Below are 19,829 nucleotides of genomic sequence, written 5' to 3'. Positions count from 1 at the left end.
GGTTAGTCACCCAAGCCTCATCCACAAGGCTGCAGGTGGGCTTAAGGCTGTGGGGACACAGCAGGGATGGGGGTAGGGTGTCAGTGGGGGTTGCAGAGTAGGGATGAGCTTAGAAAAAGAAGCAAGATCATTCTGAAGCCCCTGCATGGGCTGGCCAAGAAGCGTCATATCAGTAGGACCTTGCTTCTTTCCCTGCAAGGACTCCAGCCTGGAAGGCAAGGTGGAATGTGCAGATGTCAAGGCTCTGGACTTCACACGGGGGCTTATCAGAGTCTCCAGAAGTCTTCACAGCAACAGAGGGGAATGAGCCAAAATGGGAGGTTTGCAAGGGGATTCATGGAGCTAGACCACCCGGAATGAAGCAAGACAACTGTTATCAGCAGCAAAAACTAGAGGTCTTAACGTAGCTGCTCAAATGATTTTGCACATTTGTTACCTGGGCATTTTCATTATAGTTTTAGACTTTAAAATATGGAATCCCAGTTGGCCAAGCTAAAGACAGCGTTCTAAGCTACCCTGGCTCTCGCACAGCACTTGGGGATTCGGAAGCACCTTGTAACTTCCAGGGCCCTGGATGCCACTGTCCCTGGTGGGGCCTGACGTTTGTGTGCAGATCTGCATTCCCAGAGCTTGCTGGGCTGGATGCTGGTGACAACAGGCATGTTTACAGCCTGGCACGAATCATGAATGATGAAGGCTCCTCACCCCTACCTCGTGTAGAGTGAGGAATCATTTTACATCAGCAGGGCTTTATTTTTCCGTTTGTATTCATCGCTGACAAAGTGTTGAAGAAAAACATTTTGAAAAGAAAACACGAACCACCCCAAGCCCCACACCCCCCTTGCCCTTGCCCAAAGGTTCTCCTGTGCTTCGCCGTAAAAACAGCGTGGACGGGCGTGCTCGCACAGTTCACCTCATCTTCAGAATGAAGCAGAGCTCCTGGAGGGACAGGCCGAGTGAGGACTCACAGGTGGGACAGCAGAACACTGAGAAGGTGTGATCTAAAGGGAAAGCTAGAACCTTCCATCCATCAGCTACAAATAAGCAACAGCGCAAGGATGCATATTACAGTTAATCACTGTTGGCAATCAGTATCAATGTCATTAGCATTAATGAAGGTTAATAATCAATATTGACACTTAATAATAATTATTATCTAAATTAGTGGCTCTTAACAGGGAGCAATTTCATCCCCCAGGGAATATTTGGCGATGCCTAGAGACAGTTTTCAGTATCACAGCCAGGGGTCAAGGGGGGCAAGGAGCGGTGGTGACAAGGTGCTACTGGTAGAAAATGGATTGAAACCAAAGAAGCTGTTGAACGTCCTATGATGCACAGGACGGCCCCCACAGCCAGTAAAGAATTACCCAGTTTAAAAGGTCGAAGGAACTAAGGTTGAGAAACCTGGATCCAAGGGTCTTCCAGGCCCATTGTCCTTCTGAATAGACCAGAGTCACTGAACACCCATCTCTAAGTACCTCTGTATCTACTCAAGCTCAAATTCTGCCTCCAGGGCTTGCCAGCTGTGTGAGACCGGCTCCCTGCTCAGCGGGGAGTCTGCTTGTCCCTCCCTCTCTGCCCCTCCTCTCACCTCATGCTCTCTTTCTTTCTCAAATAAATAAAATCTTTAAAAGAGAGATCATATCAAACTGCTTTTCAAACTGGGTGTACCAATGTTCGCTCCCATCTGCAAAGTAGAAAAGTACCACTTTCCCACATTATTTTCCAAATCTCATATTATTAGCCATGAAAATTTTAGGCAATGTGATCGATGAAAAAGGATTAGCTCATTATTAGTTTCATTTTCTTTAGTATTAGTGATATTGAGCATCCCCTCATCGGTGCAGTGGCCCTACATTTTATTGGTGTGGGGCTTGATCCCAGGACCCGGGGACCATGACTGAGCTAAAGGCAGAAGTTTCACCGACTGAGCCACCCAAGCAGCCCTGACGTGATCTTTTAAATCTATACACGAACATACTCAAAAACCAGAAGCTCCATTTCTGAATATTTGCCCCAGAGAAAAGTATTACGTAGTAAAAAAAACAGAAAACAACACAAAAGCCCAATGATAATGAAATAGCTAAATTAAATGTGGTATGTTCATACAGTGGAATACTATCGAATGTACCATTAGATACTATTAAAATACTATTAAAAGAATGAAGAACTAAATCTGTTTGTATTAACATGAAAATATTTTTTTTGGCTAATTCTATCAATTTTTTTAATTCTCTTTGATTTTTTCTCCTGGTCTTCTGTTATCCTTTCTGCAGGTCGCTTCTTCAACCCCTTCATTTTCCTGGTTTGTAGTTTGCTTAGGTCTTGCTTCTGCATATGACTCCTTCCATAAGTTGTACCAAAAGTATCATGGGAGACATTTTTCTTCTTCTTTGGCTTGAGGGCTTTTGGCATTTTCATAGATAATTTATAAAGATCATCTGAAGCCAGACGTGTCCTCCTCAGAACCAGATCCAACGAGGGCCTCATCTCTTCCAATTCAATCCTTGGTGTTCTACAACCGGATTTCTTCAGCAGCAACTTCTAGCTTCGGAAGTAAATTTTCCCATTCAGTTCAGTGAAGTGCAGAACATACTCTAAACCAGCCAGACAGATATTTGATACTGTGGGGCCTCTGAAGAAATCAATAAGAAGATTTTTCAGCCTTCTATAGTCTTCTGTTACATCAAAATCATCACCAGCAAATATTAACATGGCTTTTGTTCCCTCGGGACATTTACTATTCTTAACCTCTTTTAGAGAGACAAACTTCTCGATACCTAATTCAATCATATCCAGCACATGGTAATCATACATACGACCTATTACTAGATTATTTGGCCGCTTCTTATTATGGGAGCCAAACATAAATAAAGAACAATCGGACTTCTTTGAAAAGAATTCCAATGATGTCTGATCCTCAAATGGTCTTGTAATGTTTTTCTTTTTATACAGAACACCATATGGTTTTTTCAGTGCATACACATCTCTAAGTACTGTGTCACCATTGAATTCGCATTTCCCCCTTTAATCAACATTGCATTTTTAATATTTTCACTGAGTTTCGGTTCTCTCTTCTCAAGGAATCTCTTTGCTCTTTTCGTTTTGGGCTTTACAACTCAGTCCAGAGCGTCCATGGCTACGGCCACACATGAAAAGATTTGTTTAATGTATGTGAGGAATTTCTGCTTCCAGCCAAGACAGAGTAGCAGGGACTGACTTATTTTCCTCCCACCGTAATGACAGGAAATCTGAACAAAATATACAAAATTTTAGGTTTTAATAGATGAAGAAAGAAAAGCACACACAATCATCACAATTGATGCAGAAAAAGCATGCGACAAATGTGAACACTCTTTCAAGACAGGAACACTTAATATACTAAGAGTAGAAGGGAGCTTCCCTAACATGATAAAGGCCATAAATGAAAAACTCACAATGAATATCATGCTCAGTGATGAAGACTGAGCTTTTTCCCTAAGATGAGGAACAAGACAGATGTCTGCTTTTGCCACTTCTATTCAATGTAGTACTTACTAGAAGGTCTAGCCAGAATGATGAGGTAAGAAAAGAAATAAAAGACACCCAAATCAGAAAGAAAAAAATAAAATTATCTCTGTTTGCAGATGACATGATCTTATTTGCAGAAAACCCTAAAGAATACACACACACACACACACACACACACGCACGCACAATTAACATTAATAAACAATTCAACAAAATTGACATGCAAAAATCTGTTGTTTTTTTAATACACTAAAAATTAAACAATCAAAAAAATTAAACAATCTAAAAAAAGAAAATTAAGAAAACCTTTCCACCCATTTGCAATAGCATCAAAAAGAATAAAATGCTTTGGAATAAATTTAACCAAGGAGGTAACTTTTACAAAAAAACAAGACAACAAAACAAAACATACAAAACATTACAAAAGAAATCAAATATCTAAAGAAAGGAAAATATGACTTGGTTCATCGATTAGAAGACTTAGTTTGTTAAGATGACAATACTACCCAGAGTAAAACATAGGTTCAATGAAATCCGTATATAAATCCTAATGGCATTTTTTTCAGAAATAGAAAAATCTATATTAAAATTCATATGGAATTTCAGGGGACTCTGAAAATTCAAAACAATATTAGAGGGGAAATATCAGAGACCTCACATTCCCTAATTTCAAAACTTACTGCAAAGCTACAGGAATCAAAACAATGTGGTGCTGGCATAAATATACATATAGACCAATGGAGTAGGAGAGAATAACCCCTGACACATATATGCTCCATTGATTTTGGCAATGCTGCCAAGACCATTCAATGGGGAAAGGACAGTCTTTTCCACAAACACTACTGGGAAAACTAGATATCCACATGCAAAACACGAAGTTGGACCCTTACACCATATGCAAAAATTAACTCAAATAGATAAAGACCTAAATTCAAGAGCTAAAACTATAAAACTCTTAGTGGAAGACAGAAGAGAAAATTTTCATTACCTTCGATTTCACAATGACTTCTTGAATATGACACTAAAAACACAGGGAACAAGAGAAAAGTCGAAAAAATTGGATGTCACAGAAATCAAAAAGCTTTGTCCAGCAAAGGGCACCACAAAAAATGAAAAAAAAAAAAAAAACCTCACAGAATGGGAGAAAATATCTGCAGGTCATATACTGATGAGGAATCAATATTCAAAAAATATGTAAGCTCTTACAACTCAACAGCAAGAAAACAAAAACAAAAAACAAAAAAAAAACGATTCAAAAATGGGCAAGAGACTTGAATAAGCTTTCTTCGAAGATGATAGACACATTGAAAAAAAGCTCAGCATCATTAATCATTCAGGAAATACAAGTCAAAACCACAATGAGATACAACCTCACACCCACTAGATTGCTATTATTTTAAATTATGGAAAATAATACATGTTGTTAAGGATATGGAGAGATCAGCCTTCCAGCCCTGCTGGTGGAAATGGAAAACGGTCCAGCGGCTGTGGGAGACAGTTTGGCAGTTTCTCAAAAGGTTAAACAATTCTACTCCTAGGCACATATCCTGAAAGCAGAGACTCCAACAATACTTGTAGACCAAGGCTCATAGGAGTATTATTCACCATAGACAAAAGGTGGAAACAACCCAGGTGTCCATCAACAGATGAACGGATAAACACAACGTGGTTCATACCTTAAACAGACTATTACTCAGCCATACAAAGGAATGAAGTCGTGACATATGCTCCATCATGGATGATCCTTAAACATATTCTGCTAAGTGAAAGAAGTCAGACACAAAAAGACAAAGGCTGCATAATTTCACTTAGATAAGAGATCTAGAGTAGTTAAATTCATAGACACAGAAAATAGAATAGAGGTTATCAGGCTTTGGGGTAATGGGGAAATGAGGAGTTGCTACTTCATGGGTACAGAGTTTCTATTTGGGATGATTCAGAATTCTGGAAATAAATAGTAATGATGCTTGCGCAACATTGTGAATACCTAATACTTCAGTACCTAAGCCACTGAATTGTGCATCTAAAATGGCTAAAATTGTAAGTTTTATGTTGTGTGTATTTTACCACAATTTTTAGAGTGAAAAAAAATAATTGGTTAAAGCAAAAGTAATAGTGAAACATTGAGGGGTCTATGGCACATATAGAAGTAAAAAGCATGAAAACAACAGCAAAAATGAAAGTAGAAGAAAGCAGAAGTATATGTTTATACAGTTTCTATGCTATGTGAAACAGTGTAATATAGTTTAAGGGTAAACTGTCATAAATTAAAGATATACATTGGAAATGCTTGAGCTTCCACATCAAACAATAAAACAGAGATAGTTAACCAGCCAATACCAGAGATAAAATCAATCATATAAAAACTAGTCAATCAAAGAAAGAAGAAGAAAAGGAAAGGAAGAACAATGAAACAAAGAGCAGATAAGACAAACAGAGCATAGAAGAACTGTAGAGGTAAATCCAACAATATGAATAAATAAATTTAATATCAATGGACTAATCACCCCAATTAAAGAGATCATCAAATTGAAAGAAAAATGAAGACCCAGCTATATACCTGCAAGAAACTATTTATTTTATTTTAAGTAGGCTCCACATCCAGCATGGAGCCCAGTATGGGACCTGAACTCACAACCATGAAGCTGAGATCAAGAGTTGAACGCGCAACCAACTGAGCCACCCTGGTGCCCCAAGAAACTCATTTTAAAGATAAAGCCCTGATCGGTTGAAAGATAAACAAAGGAAACCACAAACCACGCATGTATTAGGATAGTTAAAATTTAAAGACCGACAAGACCAAGTGCGGACAAACATGCAGAACAACTGGAACTTTTGCGTGTTGCCGGGAAGAATGCAAAATAGTACAACCACTTTGAAAAACAGCTTAGCAGTTTCTTTTAAAGTTAAGTATGCGCTTAACCATCAACCCTACCCTAGGCATTTATCCAAGTGAACTGAACACTTATGTCCACCTGTACACAAATTGGATAGCACTTTACTCATAATCATCCAAAAATGGAAATGACCCAGATATCCTGCAACAGATAGTGGTAAACAAACTATGGTATATTCACACAGTAGGACATTACTCATCAATAAAACGGGACAGGCTATTGATTCATGCAACATTATGGATGAATCTTAAATTGATTTTAATGGGTGAAAGAAAGAAGCCAAATCCAAAAGGTTACACACTCCATTATTCCATTTACATGACATACTAGGAAAGAGAAACTATAGGGCCAGAAAGCAATCTGTAATTCCCAAGGGTTGGGGGTGAGAGAAGGATCTGACTACAGAGGGGCAGCATGAGGGAATTTGGGGGGAATCAAGGAACTATAAGGAATTATAATGTGGGATATATGATTCTACGCATGTCAGAACCCATTGAACTGTACATCTCAAGGAGTGAATTTTACTATATGAAAATAGTTTCTTAAATCAACCAGGATGGACATGCCTGGGTAATTTAGTCGGTTAAGCATCCAACTCTTGATCTCATCTCAGGTTTTGATCTCAGGGTCATGAGTTCAAGCCCCTTGTTGGGGCTTGATTTTGGGGGGCTTGCTTGAAAAACATCAACAAGATGTCCTGGGTGTTCAGGATGTCGTGCAGACTATAACAAATGAATCTGACTATATTACACATATATACATAACCACATTCTAGGGAGTGGGAAAAAAAGAGATTGACCTAAATGTTTTGCCTGGATACTGTGGGACTAAAGATAAAAAGAACTGTACACAAATTCTGTACCATTTTTGGTAAATTTGTTTTTCACAAAGATATGAGTTAATAATCCTGGAAATATGTTGCACGTATAGTAGGGTGGGACAAATAAATAAATATATTATAAGTAATAGGATGTAAATAAAGATACTGTAGTCAATAAAAGCCAGAGAGGTTACAAATAAATAAAGAAAAAAAATGCCAGAATAAATACATGGTGCTGAATCGGAGTCACAGGTATTAGAATAAAATCATATTTTCTTTGAAGAGACAGATATATAGAGATAGGAACAAAGGTAGGTACGTAGATAGGTGGATGCGTACATACATGTACATATAAACATGCACGGGTGAATATATGTTTATATATTTTCTAGCTCCATTCAATGAGAGGACCCGGTGTCATCCTGTATTGGATCCTGGAACAGAAAAAGGACATTAATGGAATCTGAATAAAGTCTGCAGATTAGTGATGGCTTTGTATTAATGCTCATTTCCTATTTTCAATAATTGTACCACAGTTATATAAGATGCTAAAATTAGAGGAACTCTCTCTACTACCTTTGCAATTGTCCTGTGTGCCTAAAAGTATTTTTTAAATATAAAGTTAAAAAGAGACCCAATAAAATTAAGAAAATGAAAAGGCAAGCCACTGAGAGAAAATATTTCTAGAGTATCTATCTTATAAAGAACTCGTACCTAGTGGGGGTTTCAAAGAATTCTGACCACTTCATAGAAAACAACGTGATTTTCAAAGAATGGTTAAGATTTGAATGGTCGTGTGAGTGACAAGCAGGAACATTCAAAGATGCTGGATAACATTAGCCATTACCAAGGTGTATATGTCGCCATGGGCTCCACTACACACCCACTAGACTAACAAGTAAATAAACTGACAATATGGGTTTGGAGAAGTATATGGAGCAGCTGGGGCTCTCAGACATTGCTGGCAGGAATGTGAAATGGTACAGCCTCTCTAGAAAAGAATTTGGCAGTTGCATATAAAGTTAAACATACACGTATACGACCCAATAATTTTACTTCTAAGTGTCCAAGAGAAATAAAAACATATGTTCACACAAAGTCTTGAACCCAAACGTTCATAGATTCATAGGGGTGGAATGGGGGCGTGGTCAAAGGGAATATTTGCATTAACTCCAATATTCTAGTGTTTAAGGACATTTTTTCGGGCTTGACTTATACTATTAAAACTAAACTTAGAAGGTCACAGCAGGTAGTGTTTAGGGGTTTTTTCTGTCACCTAGTGGGTCTGCCGGCTCCACAAAGCAGGTGGGTTTCTTGAGGGTGGGGGCGGACCTGTTCTTCTAGGACTGCCCCCCTGGCCCCCAGCACCAGGTCCAGATTCAGAGGCGCAGAGACTTTTCTGTCGCCCCTGTCTGGTGCCCTCTGGTGGTGATGCTGAGCAATCACTGCCTCTTCCAAGTCTCAGGGTGGCCGGGGACATGCCCACAGCTGAGATGGGGGGCCTTATAGCTGATGGATGGGCCCCAGGGACCAGCTGTATTTGGATATTTGGCACTGAGCTCCTTTATGGGGGCAAGGGGCATGCTATAAGCAGAGGGTATCAGAGCTAGGCCAGAGTGAGCCCTATTTCTGCCCAAGTTTTCACCCCCTTTCCCGGTTCCCTCAGGGACAGGCACAATCAAGCACAGAAGCTGGGGCCCTGGGGCCTCAGAATGGATCCCTATAGACAGAAGCCCCATCCTCGGCCCCCTGAGAGGGGGCTTCACCTAACTGGAGCTCTGCAGGGGCTCTGGCCCCTGGAGCCATCAGCTGCTCCCACCAGGGCCTGTGCCCCGGTTCTGCATGGGGCCCATGTCAGAGCTCAGCCTGCCATTTATTTGCCGTCTAGGCTAGACCAGGGGTGAGGCTCAGATGGAGGGGTCAAGGTCAGAGCTGGGTTTGGGGCTGGGTCAGGGCTCAGTCTCTGGTCCGGTCAGTAAGAAAACCAGGGCTGAGGATTCTTGGAGTACCACTAATAATGATGCTTAGATTCTTTGGGCTCTGAATGGCAAATCCATTTCTGTTCTAAGGCTTTTAGGTCAATCTCACGATCCCCAAGTGGTTTTTCTGCCAAATAGAAAGCACGGCCCCGCAGGAGCACCTTCTAGATGGGGGGCAGGGTGGAGTGGGACAGGGCGAGGTGTGGACTGGCCGGGGTGCAGGAGGAGCTCTGGCCTTCAGCCAGGCAGCATGAGAACAATGTGACACTTTGTTTTCCTCCAACCAAAGAAGGTGCTTTGATTTGTGCATGGATAACTCATTTCTTTGTAAACTTTAAACTTCACCACAGACTTTGCCCTCCTTCTCCTCAGGCAGGCTTCCCTTAGCCAGGCCTGACGAGAGGAGCTGTGGGGCTACAGACCCAGCTGTCCCTGGCACGCACTCGGCATGGATAATTGTCCTTAGTTTGCAGAAGGGGAAACTGGTGCCCAAGGTGCCAAGGTGGCACAGGAAATTGATTTCTGAGCTGGGGCTGGGATCTAGGTCTCCTGGTGTCCAGGCCCAGGTTCTGTCCATGCCCCCAAGTTACATACCAAAATGCACCATTAAATTCTTTTTTTAAAAGATTTATTTATTTATTCATGAGAGATGCAGAGAGATAGGCAGAGATACAGTCAGAGGGAGAAGCAGGCTCCCTGCGGGGAGTCCCATGCGGGACTCAATCCCAGGATCCCAGGATTGTGCCTTGAGCTGGAGGCAGGTGCTCAACCGCTGAGCCACCCAGGCGTCCCCACCATAAGATTCTGATTCAAATTTTTGGTGGCTTATTTTGGTGTTGAGGAGGTCATGGCACACATGAAGGTGCTGGGAGCAGAGCCCCCGATCTCTGTGAGAGCATCTTGGGGAAAGGGGTCCAGGACGGAGCAGAGCAAGGCTGCACCCCACACACGCTGCCTCACCTTGCACCCACTCCCTGGACTTTCCGGATGAGGCAAAGCCCCGCCTTCAGGCAGAGGAAGGGTCGCCCAATCCTCCCCACCCCCTCTCCTCACAGGTGGGGAGACCAAGGCCCGAAGAGGGCAGGGGACCTACCCAGGGTCACACAGCCTGTCAGACGCAAAGTGGGGTGCCCCATGGCAAGCCACTCACTCTTCCCAGAGCAACAGGAGAAGGGACTGTGCCTATGACATGGGACCCTGGACCGGGAGGGGACAAAGCTGGGATGGCAGGGCTGGGGGGTGAGGAGGGGGAGTGCAGGGCTGAGGGGACAGGAGTCAGGGGCCAGAGGTCGGGCCCACCGCGGTGCTTGGGATCTGCCTGGCTGCGGGGTGGCCGGTGTCAGGAGGCGGCGACGGTGGCCGGGCAGAAACCGATGGTGGCGAGTGCCCTACATTCGAACTCCTGCCACAGAGGCAAAGATGGAGGGAACATCCCAGAAAATTACCTACGACATGCTACCATCATTATAAAGCTCAAAAAGAGGAGCTTTAAACAGTAGATTAATTAGGCATCTAGGCATGCATGATTTTAAAAAATAAAACTTTTTTTTTTAGGCAAAGAAATAATAAACAGAAAATGCAGGATGGCACGTGCCTCTCAGGGATCTTCTGGAATAGGGCACGTGCTCACCGCTAGATGCGAATTACTGGAAAAATTCTAGTTCTTGGCGTGAGAGACAGGCTGGTCCGGGTCTATTGCATTATTAAACTTGATCATTCACCTCTCTAATAATACCTATTTCCTCAGAGCCCACTGAGTGCAGACGCTTTAACAAGCATACCACGTACGGGAGCTCGTTTAAAGCTCATGACAGCTCCGTGGGGTGGGTCCCCTTTCTCCAGATGAGGAAACAGGACCCAGTGACCTGTTGGAGATATGAGGCTCCGGATTCTAACCCGGGCTGTCTGACTGCAAAGCCCGTGGTCTGAACCCCTCCACCAAGCTGCGTATATTATCGTGTAACTAGGTTACTTTTGGTGTAACTAGAAGTTTAGTGTCCTGGGAGAGGTGGGAAAGGGAGATGTCCCCACCTGCTCTCCCCTTCCCTCCCGGGGTAAAATCCCTCTCCCCATCCCCTCCCCTCCCCTCTTCTCGCCCCTCGCCTCCACCTCTTCAGTCATCCACCCCTCTTCTCTGGGCACCTAGCACTGATGATCCTGTGCTTTCATTTGCACACCCGGGTGACCTGGTGTGCAAGTGAATGTGATGGGTTCGCAGCAGGGCTGAGCCTGGAAGACACAGGGAGGAAGCAGCTCTGGTCCCCGGCTCCTCCGGCCTCCTTCGGAGTTGCTGGGCCGTGGGCTAGTACAGGAGGTGCTGATGCTCAGTTATGATCTGAGGGGAGCCTGCCCTTGCGGTAAGAGAGGATGGGGAAGGCAAAGACTGGGTCCCCCAAGGCTTCCCTCTGGCCTCTCTGCAGCTCGATCCTCACCCTCCCCACCCAAATCAGCTTGGCCCCACCCAGACCCCTTATTTATAAACCATATGTCCCCGTGTCCTTGCCTGCCCCTGTTTGTCCAAAGGCTTCAGCTGCTTCCCCTGATAACCCAAGGACCAGAGGTCCTGGACAACTGGGAGGAGCCCAGGGCAAGTAGAGTTCAGGGATGCTCAGCCGGGCCCCTCCCTCTGCTCAGGAAGTTTCAGGGCCGTCTCAGGGCTTGATGCATAGAACTCGTTCAAAAATTGGTAGCTGACCCCATTTTAAAGATTAATTTCCACTGTTACGCCCCAGGAGCAGTTCCAGACTTCTTGGCCAAACCCCTCAAAGCCAACTGAGGAAGTTTAGGCCCAGAATGGGAGGTCACTGGCCCACTCTCCCACAGCAAGGCAGTTTGAACTTCCCTCTACTTCACCACACCACCTTTCCACCCAGGTAGTAAAGAGAAAGGGAGAGAACTTGGGGCTAGAGCAGGCTCAGAATCCTGGCTCTGCCCTTCCTAGCTGTGCAACTTTGGTTTTTTGTTGTTGTTGTTGTTGTTTTTTAAGATTTTGTTTATTTATTCATGAGAGACACATGAGAGAGAGAGAGAGAGAGGCAGAGACACAGGCAGAGGGAGAAGCAGGCTCCCCATGGGGAGCAAGATGTAGGACTCGATCCCAGGACCCCAGGATCATGCCCTGAGCCGAAGGCAGACGCCCCACCACTGGGCCACCCAGGCGTCCCCAGCTGGGCAACTTAGAATTGGCTGCCTCACCTCTCTGACTTATAGTTTCTTCATCCATGAAATGTAACCATTGTCTGTTTTGTTCAACAGTCGGGACCCAGAATAGTGCTTTGCACATAGTAGGAACTCAGGACCTATTTCTCAGGCAAATGAACAAGTGAATCCCAACCTCTCAGCTCATTTTTGAGGACCAAGCAAAGCCACAGAGGCGAAGTTCCCGTCCAGTGCCAAGCACACAGCAGGACAGTACAAATGGTGTTCCCTTGGCCTCTTCACCGATCACTCTGAGGGCTCCCACCTCCCTTCTCACCCCAGCCCAGGATCTCAATCTCCAAAGCCTAGATCCAGCCCGAAATTCTCAGACCCCAAGAGCCCCAGCCTAAGGAGTCCGCTCAGCGCCCCAGGCCAGCCTCCTCTGCAGCCCCTCCAGCACGTTCTCTCCAATCCTCTGCCTGCCGCCTGGGGAAACAGTGCCCCTGGCTGCCCCTTGGGGTCCAGCCTGCAAGGCCTCGTCCCTTGGACATCTCAGTCCTCTCTTGTCCTTTGCTCAGGAAATGTTGTCCTCCCCCGTAACCAGTGGAGGTACACAGGTGGGCCAGCGGAGGGTGCTGGGATCAGGGCAGGTAGCAGGTGAGCCTGGCGGCCCTCCTCGGGCAGCTACTATGCTGGGGGCAGCTCTGAGGGCTGAGATGGTTAGGACCACCTCGCAGGGCCAGGGAAAGGCCCAAATATGAAATGGCCTCAGTAAAAGGCAGCCGGAGATGAGGGCCCGAGCAGGCTCGGAGCAGCAGGAAGAGCTCTGGCCGCAGCTAAGAAGACACCCCCAGGGGACTTTGTGAAGTCTCCTTCTCTCTGGCCTCAGAGTTCCCAGCTCTTTAATGGGGATGAGGGTGTAGGTGTGGGGGATTGGGTTGATTCCCTGTCACCCCCAGCCATTCTGGCTTCCTGGCATCATCGCACCTGGGGACCCACGGTCTCCATGGGTGGTAACTTCTGTCCCAGGGCTCCCAGACGGACCTGCTAAGGAGCCCAATGCCCCCTCCCTGCCCCCTCCTCACTCCATCAGGCTCCAAAAGCTGCCAGGGAGGGTCCACCAGAGAAGATGGGGCTGATGATGTCACGGGGTTTTGAAAACAGTCCCCCTGGGGGTGCTCAGCCCTGGGAAAGGGCTTCTCTGGCTTCCCCCAAGAGTCAGGTTGAGACGACTACATGGTGCTTCCACTTGGATAAACCCCAGGGTGTGTGGACCTCCTCCTTCCTTGGCCAGGCAGTCGGGACTGCATCTTGGCTAGTGGAAGCAGGGCATGGAGGGGTAGGAATGGTGGCCTCAGTGGGCCCCTAAAAGGAGCCATCCACCATGGGCCTTCCTCCCAGCACTGAGCTATGACACTGCAGTGGGGGAGGGGAGCCCAGGGTCCCACAGCACGGCAGGGACACCGGCAAATGAGGAGGACAAGCAGCAGGTGCAGGCCGTTGCCCACCTTCAGCACCTTCCAGAGGCAGACAGACCAGATCCTGGCCAGCCGCAGGGGATGTGGGGTCTCCCCAAGCATCCTGGAGCTTCTGAGGACAGGCCCAAGGCCTCTGTCCCTGTGTGTCCCCGCAGGAGAGCTAAGCAAGCACAGAGCCCAGGTGGCATCAGGGCACAGCTGCAGAGATATGAGCTGGGGCATGAATAAGACCTCAAAGCCAACACATGGGAAGAGGCTTCCAGGTGCAAGGTTTTAAAGGATTTTGAGCAAAAGCCTAGACTGGGGAGGGCTTCTCGGGACTCTCAAATGCAATCCCCATGGTATAGATGGGGACACTGAGGCACAGAAAGAGGAAGGGAATCATCTGAGGTCCTGCTGCCCTGCTCTGGCTGGAAGCCACCCCCCAGTGTGCTGAGCCCATCCTGATAGCCCTAGATTGACCTGTTTCTGGAGGCTCTGGATGGAGAGCTGGCTCAGCTTGGCCTCACCCCTAGCCTGTGCCACCTTTGCCCACAGCTCCAGGAGCTTGGCATGGCAACCAGCACCAGCTGGTTCCAGCACAATGGAAGGCCAGTCAATGATTTATGGAAGCTCCTTTCCTGGAGGTCTTCTCTGGCTGTACCCAGGCACCTGCCACTGGCTCCCATACAAGCTCCCCAGGGCAGCAGGACAAGGCAGGTGAGGATTAATCAGTGATGGGCCAGAGGAAGACTCACCCTGGGCAGGAAGGTCCTCCCCACCCATCAGAGGGTGAGATGGTTTCCAAACTTAACCTCATCACCTGTGAAAACCAGTCAACAGCTCCAGGAGCTGGGGTTCTCACTCTGTGAGGACCACGGGGAGCAGGGGACTCACCTAAGCTCAGGTGACCCACGTACTCCAGGCCTTGGCCAGGCAGGTTGACACTGGCTGGTGAAATCCCCACGGCTGCTAAAGTCTGTTTCAAATTTAACTCTCTAGGATTTGTCATTTTCCATTTCCAGAACATCTCAAGGGCAGCCTGAGGTGACTTCCTACTTAGGAAGAAGGAGGGAAATGGGCAGGGAGTTGGGAGCCCTCAGAATTTTCTAGAACTAAAGCTTCGGACTCCATGGAGGCATTCCTAGGCTAGGTGTCTCCGGGCCCCACATTCCTGGAGGCAGATGCAGCTGCTCCTCCCAGCCCGGGAGGTCACTGCCAGCAGCGGAAATTCTTGGAGTTCGTCTCGGATGGAAGGTGCCACCGGCTCATCAGTCACGATCCAGGCGCATCAGTGACTCCTAGAACTTCACGAACAGTTGAACAGAGCCATTCTCTCCCTAGAGCCCAGGAATCTTCTTGTGGGGTGTGGAGCAGAGACACCTCTTCAGGTCTGCAGAGAAGCCAACGGGAGAGAGGAGTAAAGTAAGGCAGGAAACAAACGATCCGGGTGTCCAGGGGACCAGGAAATGCCTGCATGTCCATGTCTTTGCTGGGACCTAGAAATGAAGGTGAATGCCCACAATGCTTCTTCCAGGGTAGCAGGTGTCCGCTTGGCAGCTGGCACACGCCAGGTGGCCAGCTGAGACTTAAGGAGCCGTGTGCCCTGTGACTACAGGAGAGGCCACCTCCAATGCCAGCCTGGGTCAATGACCTGAGCCAGCGAGACATGAACCCAGCTCCACCCTCACCACACCTTTTTCAATGTGGAACTCACCTCCCAGTGCCTGGCTTCCCCAGGAATGTCAGCTGAGAAAGAATGATACGTGAAAATAGAGGGGCAAGTATTTTTATCAAATGTATAAATTATTATGCATTACTCACTGCAAAAAAATTCTCACTGACAAAAAAAAAAAAAAAACCCAAAACACACACAAACACTACAGTCCCTCCTGTGTAATCTATCCAAGCAAGCAAGCAAGCAGACCTGATTGGGGGAGGGAGAAGAGGGGTGCCTGGCCTCCACCCTACTCCCAGGGACTTGTTTTTCCCAGCAGGCAGTTCAACAGCCACTGCTGGGAATGCAGCAGGTGCCTGTCCTCTCCGCAGGCCTGTGTAAAGTGCCCTCGTATCATTCAAGAACTCATCCATTCCAGGGAAGTTTCCTTGGAGATCAAACAAGTAACAAAAAGTCGTGCGTTGGGCACGTCATCTCACGCGTTGTAGCCTGCACAGTCCAGAAGGCCCGTGCGAGTTCTTCAGGCAACTCAGACCTCACTGACTCCTCCTTCACGGGCTTTGCATCAGCATCCCCCACCCCACGCACACCAAAGTGATAGTCAAAATATGTTAACACCTCGGTTGGCACCTTCAAATTTAGGTTATTAAAACTAAGTGTCTGGGGGATCCCCGGTGGCTCAGCGGTTTAGCGCCTGTCTTCGGCCCAGGGTGTGATCCTGGGGTCCCGGGGTCGAGTCCCACAATGGGCTCCCTGCATGGAGCCTGCTTCTCCCTCTGCCTGTGTCTCTGCGCCTCTCTCTCTCTCTCTGTGTGTGTCTCATGAATAAATAAATAAACTCTTAAAAAGAATAAAAATAAAATTAAGTTTCTTGGTATTATAGGTTCAATGTGTTTGGGTTTTGTGGCTGAGTTCCTTAAAGACAAGTTACTCCTATTTACATTGCATTATATGAAAAACATAAACTAAGTTTAAAAATGAAGCTTGTGTTAAATGAGTTGCCAGCAACACATTGGCCACTTTTAGAAGGAGCAAGATTGCTCCCAGCCCTGAGAACTTTTGCCTCTTTCTGAATTCTTGAGTTTGCTTTCGGCAGGGAAGGGGGAATTGGACTCATATATCGATTTCTTTGAGAATCTCTCTCTCTCCCTTCTCTTCTTCCCTCCATCCCTTTCATTTTTCTCCCCAAAGACAACACTTTTCTCCTTCCAAATTATAAGGCCATTCGCTTACTCAGTGGCTTGTAGAAAAATATTTGCAGGTTCCCCCTTGATGAACAGAAGCCAGGCCAGCCTTTTTGAGCCAATATTCTACGTGGGGGCAGGCTGGCTTTCGGCAAACCAAGCATAGCACCAGGTGGTGACACCTCTAAGTAACAACATGACTGTGGGCAGAGGACGTTCCTCCCTCCATCCCCTATGCTGCAGGGATGGGTCGTGGGCCAGGCTGCAAGAGCTGGCACAGTGCTGGGTACTTAGACAAAGCTGTGCCATGGCTCTCTCGGGACGGAGGATTGCCGCAGAGGTTCTCAGGACAGATCAGAGGAGGACTCCAAATATAGTAGTATTGCAGGAGTGAAGACTCTCTCTCTCTCTCTCTCTCCCCCCCCCCCCCCCTCTCTCCCTCTCTCTCTCTCACTCACACACACACACACACACACTTTCTTAGACCTTGGAGATATATCATATATATATATATATATATATATATATGAATTGCATATTTTCTCTCCCAACTAGTGGTGATATGCAAAATATAAAGCAGCCACGTGTGGCAACCCACCAGCAGTACCCCAAGACTTCAGGCCTGAATAGGATCTGTGAGGCCCCGTGCGGATGACAGCGTTGACCTTTAAGTGCTGGAGATCGGAGAGGTCCGAGGGGGGCTAGGCCCAGGGGAGCCAGGGAGGCCAGCTGTGGGGAGGGGCACTTGAGTCGCTCAGGAGTGCTGAGATGCTACTGACCCACGTGGCTGACGGTCAGCTCTGTCCTCACCTCGTCCCCCTTCAATACGCTGGAAAGAACAGAAAAATGAGCAGAATCCTATATGCAGAGAAAGCGATTTCAGTGGAATGAAGGAGAGTCACCTGAGCAGGAGGAGCTCATTAACATTTCTGGGGACACTTTCCCAGGGGTTCTCCGGCACACCAGGGCCCAAGGCGAAGGTGGGAGCGATGGGAGCCAACTGTCACTTGAGGGCCGGGCATGCAGGCCCCGAAAGCAAAAGCCTCGCCGGCATCGTCTGCATCGTCTGCAGCCTTTCCTACCTCCCGAATTGCCCCCTCTTCAGCACTGAGGGAAGGACAGTGGTCATCACCGCCTGCGGGTCCTCGGGCCCCTAAGAATCACCCCACCCTGGCCCCCAGCTCACAGCAAATTCCATTCATCGTCTTCATTGTATTCTAAACCTAAAGAAAACAAGGCGTCCTGCCCAGCAGCTGGTCCATAAAACATTAATCACTATCCCCCTCCTTGAGAGGCTCCTGACCAGTGAAGGTGTGACCTCCAGGAGTGATGGAAAAATCCCAATGGGTCAGCACGTGGCCGGGCCACCTCAAGGACAGGGGCCCCTGGCACCAGTTCCTCCAGTGCTTTTCCAGATCAGCTCCTGGCTTTGGTTCCAAGGATGCTGAGGATCAGCCCGGGAACCCCCAAAGGGAGAGAACCCTCCTTGCAGCTGCCAATTCCCTGAGAGACACCATGGTCTTTGGGGCCAAGTGTCAAATGGCTGCCTCAAGACCTCCACACCCTTTCATCTGGGCCCTCTTTGAGCCCACGTGAGCTCTTGAGATGGATAATGATGCTGGGATCGTGGCCAGTTACAGACCAGGAGCCCCATGGAGGCTTCATGGCACTTATGTCTGAGCAGTTGCTGGTGACCCCAATCCAGGGTAGCTTCAAGGATCAATTCTCCCATAGACTACTCAACACCCCTCAAGGGTCTGGAAAGAAGAATCCTTTCAATCCTGGAAGAGAAAGGGAACTATGAAAAGGAAACTATGGGCGTCCAAGGATCCCAGATTCCTGGATATTCAGAAACCCAGAACGGAGTGACCCAGTGCATGAGGTCATACGTATGTGTGGCATACAGGCAACCTCAGGTTGATCTGGGCATCCTCACAGGCCTCTGGAAGACGCTCCCTCAGAAGGGCTTTGGAAAAGCATGCAATCTGGGCCAGGGATCCTCGGTCTCAGAACCCGTGGGACAATTGTGGAAACACAACGTTTTGCTCCTATGAGTTTCATGAAGGGAGAATGTTCTAGGATCCAATGGCTGCTAGATTACATCCTGCTTCCCCCTGGGCCGACTGTAGAGGGCACCGCCTTCCGGACCCGTGGAGCCACCTCTGCGAGCAGATCTCTGTTGGACCACGGGGGACAGGAGGGGGGAGTCCCAGCAAGGACCCAGCTGCAACGGTGTGATGGGCGCTCCCCCCCAAAGCACTTCACGTGTGGAGTCACCTGAATGCTTGGCAGCCAGGGGACAAAGGCTGAGTCATGGAATCTTCCAGGAAATTGACTGTCTCCGTTAAAGTTTGATGAAGAAAATAGACAAGGGCTCTGGTTGCTCCACTAGCCTCGCTCCAGTTCCAGTTTCCTACCCCACCAACCCAACCCCCAAACTTCTTCTCTGTGCTAGGCTGGACAAAACAGGAGCAGAGTGGGGCTGACCTCGGGGAGCTGGGGTGCCAGAAGCACTGAACCCTGCCGACAGGGAGATGGGAGGAAGTCTGGGGCAGCCTCACCCCGGAGTCGATGCCCCCAGGCCTCAAAGGGCATCTGAGGCTCCTGCATCCTCCATCATCTTCCCTCGGTGCTGCATGGCCCATCCCCTTCTCACCCTACTCCGATGGGAGGGGGCAACTTCGGGGTACGCAGGTTTATCAGACATCCTCCTCCGGATGGATCCTCCTCCAGACGGAGGAGCAGTCAGGCCTCAAGGGCCTCGGGTGGCTGGTGTGGGGCCACCCCGGGGAGCTGCCCGGGGTCAGGTGGGGCCTGTGCTTCTCAAGCAGACACTGAGTCCAGCTTGCCCCGGCATGAGATGCACTCCTGGTGCAGGAGGCCTGCCCTCCCAGCCCGCCATCCATTCCCCTTCCTGCTCCCTCTCCCTCCGGACACCCTCTGGGCCGAGGAAGACCAACTGCCGGGCTGGCCCAGAGCCGAGCTTCGTGGAGGTCATGACAAAACAGGCCCGCACCGCATAGTGGAAGGAGCCCAGTCCCCGAAGCCAAGCTGAGGGGGTTCAAATCCCACTTCTGCCACCACCCTGCTGTGTGGCCTTGGGCAAATCATTTCAGCTTCAGGGGCCTCGGTGTCCTCTGTAAATGGGGGCAGTCATCTACCTCTA

At 47.9% G+C, this 19,829-nt stretch overlaps 1 pseudogene; it reads right to left on the bottom strand.

Moving 5' to 3' along the window:
- Nucleotides 1–41: 41 nt before the first annotated feature.
- LOC112935399 (ribosome production factor 2 homolog pseudogene) lies at nt 42–3,027 on the bottom strand (annotated as a pseudogene).
- Between the last annotated feature and the right edge of the window lie 16,802 nt (nt 3,028–19,829).

The sequence above is a fragment of the Vulpes vulpes genome, chromosome 7 (genome assembly GCF_048418805.1).
Source record: "Vulpes vulpes isolate BD-2025 chromosome 7, VulVul3, whole genome shotgun sequence".
Taxonomy (NCBI): Eukaryota; Metazoa; Chordata; class Mammalia; order Carnivora; family Canidae; genus Vulpes; species Vulpes vulpes.
Note: the sequence above shows the minus strand (reverse complement) of the source record. Positions and strands in the feature narration are given on the sequence as shown.